This window comes from Leptosomus discolor, chromosome 4 (genome assembly GCF_034619465.1).
Source record: "Leptosomus discolor isolate bLepDis1 chromosome 4, bLepDis1.hap2, whole genome shotgun sequence".
Classification (NCBI taxonomy): Eukaryota; Metazoa; Chordata; class Aves; order Leptosomiformes; family Leptosomidae; genus Leptosomus; species Leptosomus discolor.
In genome coordinates, this window is record NC_141394.1 from 83,308,906 (window position 1) to 83,317,077 (window position 8,172).

Genomic DNA, 8,172 nt, shown 5'->3' on the forward strand with positions numbered 1-8,172 from the left:
TGCCCGTTCTGCCTCCCCCTCGTGACTGCGGGCTGGAGGCTGACCCGAAAGGATGAGGAGCGGGAGCATTTGGGAATCAGGGATTGATGGGGGGGGGGGGGGGGGGTGTGTGTGTGTGTGTGTGTGTGCCACCGGGATTGAGGGCACGGCCAGGATTGAAGGAGAAAGCTCTCCGTCCCAGGGGGGGGTCTGCAGGCAGAGGCTTTACAAGAGCTTTTACCAGATAAACGCCAGGAAAACCCCTGCTGCTGCGGGAGGAGGAGGCTGCAGGGATGGAACCACGTCTCCGGGCCACGCCGCCTGTCCCGCCTGCTTTGACCAGACCTTTTGGGAGCCCGGCACTGCCCAGGAGCAGCACAGAGGAGCACCCGAGCCAGAGGCTGGACCACGGCAAAGCCACCGCCGCGCCCCAGGGTGCCACCAGAGCCGGGTACAGAGCCAGGAGCAGCCCGGGAGGTTGATGGCACCGAGCAAACGCCCGTTGGGGCTGGGGAGGCACAGGGAGCCCGTCCCCGCCTCGGTGCTGCCGCGGGGAGCGCGCTGGGCCGGCGTGGCGGACGGGGGGGGGCTCACCTGGATGGTCTCCTGCGCCAGGAGCAGGGCCTGCTCCCTCTCCGCCAGCTGCAGGTGGACGGCAGCGTCCCCCGGGGGGGCCTGGGCGCAGCCCTGGTGGCCCTTCTTCACCCTGGGCCAGGGAAGGAAACCCTGGGACGATGACGGAACCCCCCCCCTGCAGCGCTGCCCACGGAGCCGTACAGGCCACGGGGCTCACGCCCACGCCCCCCATCACCTCTGCGGCACGGGGCTCCCCTGACCCCCACGGGGACCTTCAGAGCCCCTTCCCTCGAGAAGCCCCCAGGAGGGGGCTGTCCCCCTTACCCGGCAGCCCGGGGAGGCTCCTGGGCGCAGCCTCCTCCTCCTCCCGCGCCGCTCTTCGCCTTCGAGCAGCCTGCGAAACCCAGCAGTCGGCACACGGTCCCCCCCCCCCAAAACAGCTCTGCCCCCCTCCCACACACCTTCCAGCAGTGGCTCTGCCCTCGCCCCCCCCCCCAGACTCCTGATTCGGGTGCCCCAGCGCGAGGCGGGGCTGTGTATCCCCCCGCCAGGGAGCAGGAGGGTTATGGTTTGGGGTTTGGACACGGGGAGCCCACTGCACGGCCGGGATGGGACCCCCCTTCCCCACACGCCACGCACCGGCCCTGCCCGTCTCCAGGGTAGCCGACCTCCTCCAGTGCTGCCCGTACTCCCGGCTCCTGCCCGGAGAGGAAGGAAAACACCCGTCACGCCTGGCCACGAGCCGTGGGCGAGCCCACGAACAGCCCCCGTGCAGGGAGGGCGCCTGGCTGGGCCCCAGCGTCAGGAGGAGCGGGGGACAGGGTACCCCAACTTGCCCGGTGGCTTGTGCCATCGCCCTCTGGGGCTCGAGGCCCTGGGGAGCAGCGGGGGTGGGGGGTTTTGCCCCCACAGCAGCGGGAGAGGCCGGTTCAGGGGGTTCCCAGGGATCCCACGGCCCCAGCCCTGACCGCAGCGAATTCCTCCTCGGGCCCAAGCACCGGAGCCTCTGGCAGAGCCAGCCCAGGCCAAAGCCACCGAGCGGGGGCCACGGCGCTTCCCACGACGGTGCACGGCTGCCATCTGCGGCCCCGCCACCGGCATCGCTCCCGGTGGGGTGCTCCGACCCCGGCTCTGCCCACTCGAGGGGTCCCCCTGCCTCTTAACACCCCACTGCGCTTCCCCAGGGGAGCTGCAGACGGGGAGATGGCAGCGGGATCCTCGTGGGGGTGGCGATGGAAAGCGCCCAAGGGGACAGTGACACCCACAGGGACACCTGGAGCTCAGCCTGGCCCTGCCCTGGTGGCACTGACCCCTCTGTGGGGTGGCGATGGAAGCGCCCAAGGGGACAGTGACGCCCCAAGGGGACAGTGGCACCCAAGGGGACAGTGAGACCCACAGGGGATGTCTGGAGCTCAGCCTGGCCCTGCCCTGGTGGCACTGACCCCTCTGTGGGGTGGCAATGGAGGCACCCAAGGGGACAGTGACACCCAAGGGGGACAGTGACACCCACAGGGACGCCTGGAGCTCAGCCTGGCCCTGCCCTGGTGGCACTGACCCCTCTGTGGGGTGGCAATGGAGGCACCCAAGGGGACAGTGACACCCAAGGGGACAGTGACACCCACAGGGACGCCTGGAGCTCAGCCTGGCCCTGCCCCGGAGGCACTGACCCCTCTGTGGGGGTGGCGACCTGCCCTCATCGCCCCGTTAGCACAAGGCACCTCCAAGCAGGACGCGGCACACTGGGTGCCACCCTGCCCCCAGGCCCCCCCCCGCTGACCTGGCCCGGGCCAGACGCCGCCTTGCTCTGCTTCTCCTCGATCTTCTGCCGCAGCAGGAGCAGCACCTGCTCCACCGTGCCGGGCCGGCACCGCACGACCTGCCGGATCACGTCCTCCGGGACGCAGAAATTCAGCTTGCTCAGCACTTTCCTAAAAGAGGAGCCACGGGAGCACCCAGGAGGGCAGGGAGGCTGCTCACAGCACCCTCCGCTGGGTCCCAGCTGGCCTTGTCCCCAGCCAGGGCAACTGGGGACACTCTGTGGGACAGCGCTGGGGGAGCAGGGGGTGCCCCGCACCCCGGTACCTGTTGAGGTGGCCCCAGTTGCGAGCTTCTGTGGCGTGGAGCTGGCGGGCACGTAGCTGTGCAGCTGCACCATGGCGGGGAAGAAGAACTTCACCACCTCGGCTGTCAGCACTGAGGGAGGAGGGGAGAGGACGAGAGGGGGCTGGGGGCGGCGGGCACCCGCGGGGACACCCCCCCGCCCCCCGGCGCCCAGGCCTAGTCCCATCCCCAGGCCCTGCAGAGTGTGTCCCCCCCCCCCGGGCCCGTCCCCGCCGGGCCCACCCCCCGTCGCTGAAGTCTCGGGCGATGTTCCTGCGCGGCCGGGAGAGCGGCACGGCGTCCAGCCAGCGGTACAGGCCCCGCAGCTCGCCCTCCGCCCCGCCGCCCCGCCATGCGGCCTGGCTCCCCGCGCCGCGCCGCGTCTCGCTGCCATGGCAACGGCCCCGCGGGCATGCCGGGAGCGCGCCGCCGTCGCCTGGCAACGGGCCGCCCCGGCGCGGAGGGGGGGGGGGGGGGCGGGGGGGGGGGCGGGGGGGGGGCGAGGGAAGGGGAGGCCCGTGTAGGGAATGGGGGGGCTCTGAGCAATGGGGGGGGGGGGCCTGGGGGCCTGGGCGGCTCAGAGTAAGGGGGGGGGGGGGGTGGGGTCCTGAGCAGTGGGGAATGGGGGGATGGGGGGCTCTGAGAAATGGGGGGGGTTCTGGGGGGTCCTGAACGGCTCAGGGCAAGGGGGGGGGTCCCTGAGCAGTGGGGAATGGGGGGATGGGGGGGCTCTGAGAAATGGGGGGGGGTTCTGGGGGTCCTGAACGGCTCAGAGCAAGGGGGGTGACCTGGGGGTACTGGGGATCTGGGGGGGCTCTGAGCAATGGGGGGGGTCCCTGAGCAGTGGGGAATGGGGGGATGGGGGGGCTCTGAGAAATGGGGGGGGGGTTCTGGGGGGTCCTGAACGGCTCAGAGCAAGGGGGGGGTCCTGAGCAGTGGGGGAATGGGGGGGATGGGGGGCTCTGAGAAATGGGGGGGGGGGGTTCTGGGGGGTCCTGGGCGGCTCAGAGTAAGGGGGGGTGACCTGGGGGTTACTGGGGATCTGGGGGGGCTCTGAGCAATGGGGGGGGTCCCTGAGCAGTGGGGAATGAGTGGCTCTGAGCAAGGGGGGGGTCTGGTGGTCCTGGGAAAGGGGGCCTGGGGGGCTCAGAGCAAGGGAGGGACACCTGGGGGTCCTGAGCAGTGGGAGGACTGGGGATCTAGGGGGGCTCTGAGCAATGGGGAGGGGGGGGTCTGGGGGTCCTGGGGGGTCTCAGAGCAAGGGGGGTGACCTGGGGGCCCTGAGCAATGGTGGGGGACTGGGGAACTTGGGGGGCTCTGAGCAACAGAGGGGGTCCTGAGTGATGGGGAATGAGGGGCTCTGAGCAACGAGGGGGCCTGGGGGGTCCTGAGAAAGGAGGCCTGGGGGGGCTCAGAGCAAGGGAGAGACACCTGGGGGTCCCAGTTCCCTCAGCCGCTCCTCACAGACCTGTTCTCCAGACCCCTCACCAGCTCCGCTGCCCCTTGCTGGACACGCTCCAGCCCCTCCATGTCCTTCTTGCAGGGAGGAGGGGCCCAAAACTGCACCCACCATTCGAGGGGTGGCCTCGCCAGTGCCCAGTACAGGGGCACGATCACCTCCCTGCTCCTGCTGGCCACACCGTGGGCTGACACAGGCCAGGATGCCGTTGGCCTTCTTGGCCACCCGGGCACACTGCCGGCTCATGTCCAGCCGGCTCTCGACCAGCACCCCCCAGGGCCTTTCCCGCCGGGCACTTCCCAGCCACTCCTCCCCAGCCTGGAATGGACACCATAGCTGGGATGGATACCTTGGTGGAGAAGGACATCTGCGTGGGGTTGGTGGGACCCAAGGGCAGGACCCGGCACTTGCCCTTGGTGACCCTCATGGCATTGGCCTTGGCCATCGATCCAGCCTGCCCAGGTCCCCCCTGCAGAGCCTTCCTGCCCTCCAGCAGATCAACACTCCCACCCAATTCCGTGTCATCTGCAAACTGACCGAGGGAGCACCCGGTCCCCTCGTCCAGCTCATCGATAAAGGTGTTAAACAGGACACGTCCCACCACTGAGCCCTGGGGGGACACCCCTTGTGACCGGCTGCCAGCCGGGACCGAACTCCAGTCACCACCACTCTGGGCTCGGCCGCCCGGCCAGTTCCTGGCCCAGTGCAGAGGGCACCTGTCTGGGCCACGAGCCGCCAGCTTTCCCAGGAGAACGCTATGGGAGACGGTGTCACAGGTGTCACTGAAGCCCAGGTAGATGGCATCCACGGCCGTCCCCTCATCCACTAGGCGGGTCACCATGGGAGGAGATCAGGTTGGTCAAACAGGACCTGCCCTTCATGAAGCCAGGCTGGCTGGGCCTGATCCCCTGGTTGTCCTGCACCCCGCCGTGGGAGCTCCCTCGAGACGAACAGCTCCACCACCCTCCCCGGCGCCGAGGTCAGGCTGACGGGCCTGTAGTTCCCCAGATCCTCTTTCCAGCCCTTCTTGTAGATGGGCATCACGTTGGCAAGCCTCCGGTCGTCCAGGACCTCCCCTGTTGACCAGGACTGCTGATAAATGATGGAGAGAAGTTTGGCCAGCTCCTCCACCAGCTCCCTCAGTATCTCAGGTGGATCCCACCCAGCCCCATAGGCTTGTGGATGTCCAGATGGCCAAGCAGGACTTTAACTTGCTCCCCTTCCTGAAGTACGGGGGTGGGGGTTGTTCTGCTCTCCATCCCCATCTTCCAGCTCAGGGGGCTGGTTACCCTGCGGGTTCTTTGTCTGCCTAGGAAAGATGGAGGTGAAGAAAGCAATGGGGGAGGCCCTGTTGGTGCTGAGACCACAGCAAGGGGGTCCCTGTGGAAGGGGGGAGGCTCTGGGGGGGCCAGAAACCAGGTCAAGGGGGGGGGCACAAGGAGTGGGAGAAGCCGGGAGGGGTGGGGGTCTGGCACCTACCAGCAAGGAGGACCCCAAGCAAGGGAGAGTCCTTGCTCTGGGAAGGTGCAGGGAGGAGGAGCCCAAGATGGCCTAGAGACCAGCTCGAGGTGTTGCTGGTGGCAATGGGCACCCTGTCCCCAGGGTCTGCCATCCCCCTCTCGGGGGCGGGGCGGGGGGGGGGGGGGGAGGGCACTTCCCGGGGGTGGGACACCGCAGCTGGGATGGACACAGAACCAGAGGACACCTCGAGCTGGAGAGGACCCATCAGGATCATCACCAGGTCCAACTCCCTGCGTCTCCCAGGAGTGGCTAAAACCGAACCGTAGGACTAAGAGCGTCCTCGAGCTCCATCGGCCTCTGTGCCGTGAGCCCTGCCCTGGGGAGGGAGCCTGGGCCGGCCACCGGCCACCCCTCCCAGTGAAGAACTTTTCCAAACTTCTTAGCTGGGAGGGGACACCATAGCTGGGATGAACACCATAGCTGGGATGAACATCTTAGTTGGGGATGGACACCATAGCTGGGATGGATGCCATAGTTGGGGGTGGACATCTTAGTGAGGAAGGACATCTTAGCCAGGACAGACATCTTAGTTGGAATGGACACCATAGCTGGGATGGACATCTTAGTTGGGATGGACACCATAGTTTGGACAGACATCTTAGTGGAGAAGGACATCTTAGCTGGGATGGACACCATAGCTGGGACAGATACTTTGGTGGAGAAGAGCATCTTATTTGGAGAAGGACATCTCAGTTGGGATGGACACCACCATTGGGATGGACACCACACCTGGGATGGACATCTTAGTTGGGATGGACACCATAGCTGGCACAGACATCTTATTGGAGAAGGACATCTCAGTTGGGATGGACACCACACCTGGGATGGACCCTTCCTGCGGGCGGACACCCTCCCTGAGATGGACACCATAGCTTAGTGGAGAAGGACACCTTAGCTGGGGCAGACATCTCAGCTGGATGGACACCTCATCTAGGACGGACACCATAGCCTGGGCAGATATCTTAGTGGAGAAGGACACCTTTGCCCAGAGCAGCTGTGGCTGCCCCCTCCCTGGCAGGGTTCAAGGCCAGGTTGGATGGGGTCTGGGGGCAACCTGGCCTGGTGGGAGGTGCCCTGATGGGGGGCTGGAACTAGGTGGTCTTTAAGGTCCCTTCCAACCCAAACCATGCCGTGATTCCACGATCCTAGTGGAGAAGGGACACCTTAGCTGGGACGGGCGCCACAGCTGGGATGGCACGAACCGTGCCGGGGAGGTGAGGGGTCGGTGCCACGGCTCTGGCACCCCGTGGGGCTGCTCCGGCGCCCGGGCGCACGGGCAGGACCGGGCGGATTACGGCGCTGCGGGCAGCGATACCGGGGCCGAGCAAGATGCTGGGGACGCTGATAAGCCCCGTCTGTGGCTCGGTCCCCGGCGAGACGTGACAGTGACAGCGCAGGGATGGCTCCTGCCATCGGGGTGGTTTATCTGCCGCTGCCGCCTGCTCGGTCCCTGCTGCTCCCCTCACCCGGGAGCTCCGGCTCCGCCACCAACAGCGCTCGTGCCTCGGTTTCCCCCACCCTGTTTCACACCCAGCAGCTGCAAAAGCAGGGGACCGGCAGGGGTTTCGCTCCTGGTTTGCTTCTCACGGGGAGATAAAAGCAGCCTGAAAGGGTTTATTTTTTGGCCAAACCGGAGCCAAACTCAGCGTGTTGAACCAGAATCCCCCTCTCCGCGGCGCGGCAGGGTTCGTCGCAGCGGCCACCGTCGCCGGGTCGCAGGAGCGGGCGGCAGCCGCCGGCTCCCCTGGGTGCAGGGAGCAGAAAGCAGCCGAACAGGAAAAAGGGGGGGGGACGGAGACGCCCCTTTGCCCCCCACCCCACCCAGAGCTTCCTCCCCACCGCCGCCAAGGCCAAGGCTCCTTCAGGGTGGGGAGGTTTTGCTCCGGGAGCCCCAGGATCTTCCTCCTGCAGCCCCCCCCCCCCCCCCCCCGAAACACGGCACCCTCGCCCAGGGGCTCTGCTGCGGCCGCGGGTGCCGGCTGGGCCCCCGTCCCGTGCCACCGCCCCTGCCAGCCCTTCGGCATCTCGCCGCCACCCACCCTCCTCAGCGCCTCCACCTCGCCGACATCTGAAAGTCTTTAAAATCTCTCGGCCGCAATCCCCACCCAGAACCGCCGTATTTCCGAGCCGGAGCCGGCGGCTTCGCGGTGCCCGCGGTGGCACCGGCCGTGTCGGCGTGCGTGCAGCCACGCAGGACGCCGGGGACCACGGGATGCCCACGGGATGCTCCATCCCTCCACCGCGGGGCACCGGGCGCAGGGAGGGAGCCAGGTGCCGGTACCCTCCTCCCGCGTCCCCTGCCCCCCGTGCCACGCCACGCCGGGGCCCACCGTGCCCCACCGAAACCCTGGGGTCAGCGCTGAGGAGCCGGTACCGACACAGGGCTCCTGCTTCCCTGCGTCACCCCGGCACCGAGAGCACCGGGGCTCTGCCGTGGCCACCCCCTGCACGGCAGCGAGACCCCCCGCCACGAATAGCCGGCCACGGCTGTAAAGAATTTGGATAAAACCAGCTGGATGGGCGCGCTCTGCCATGAA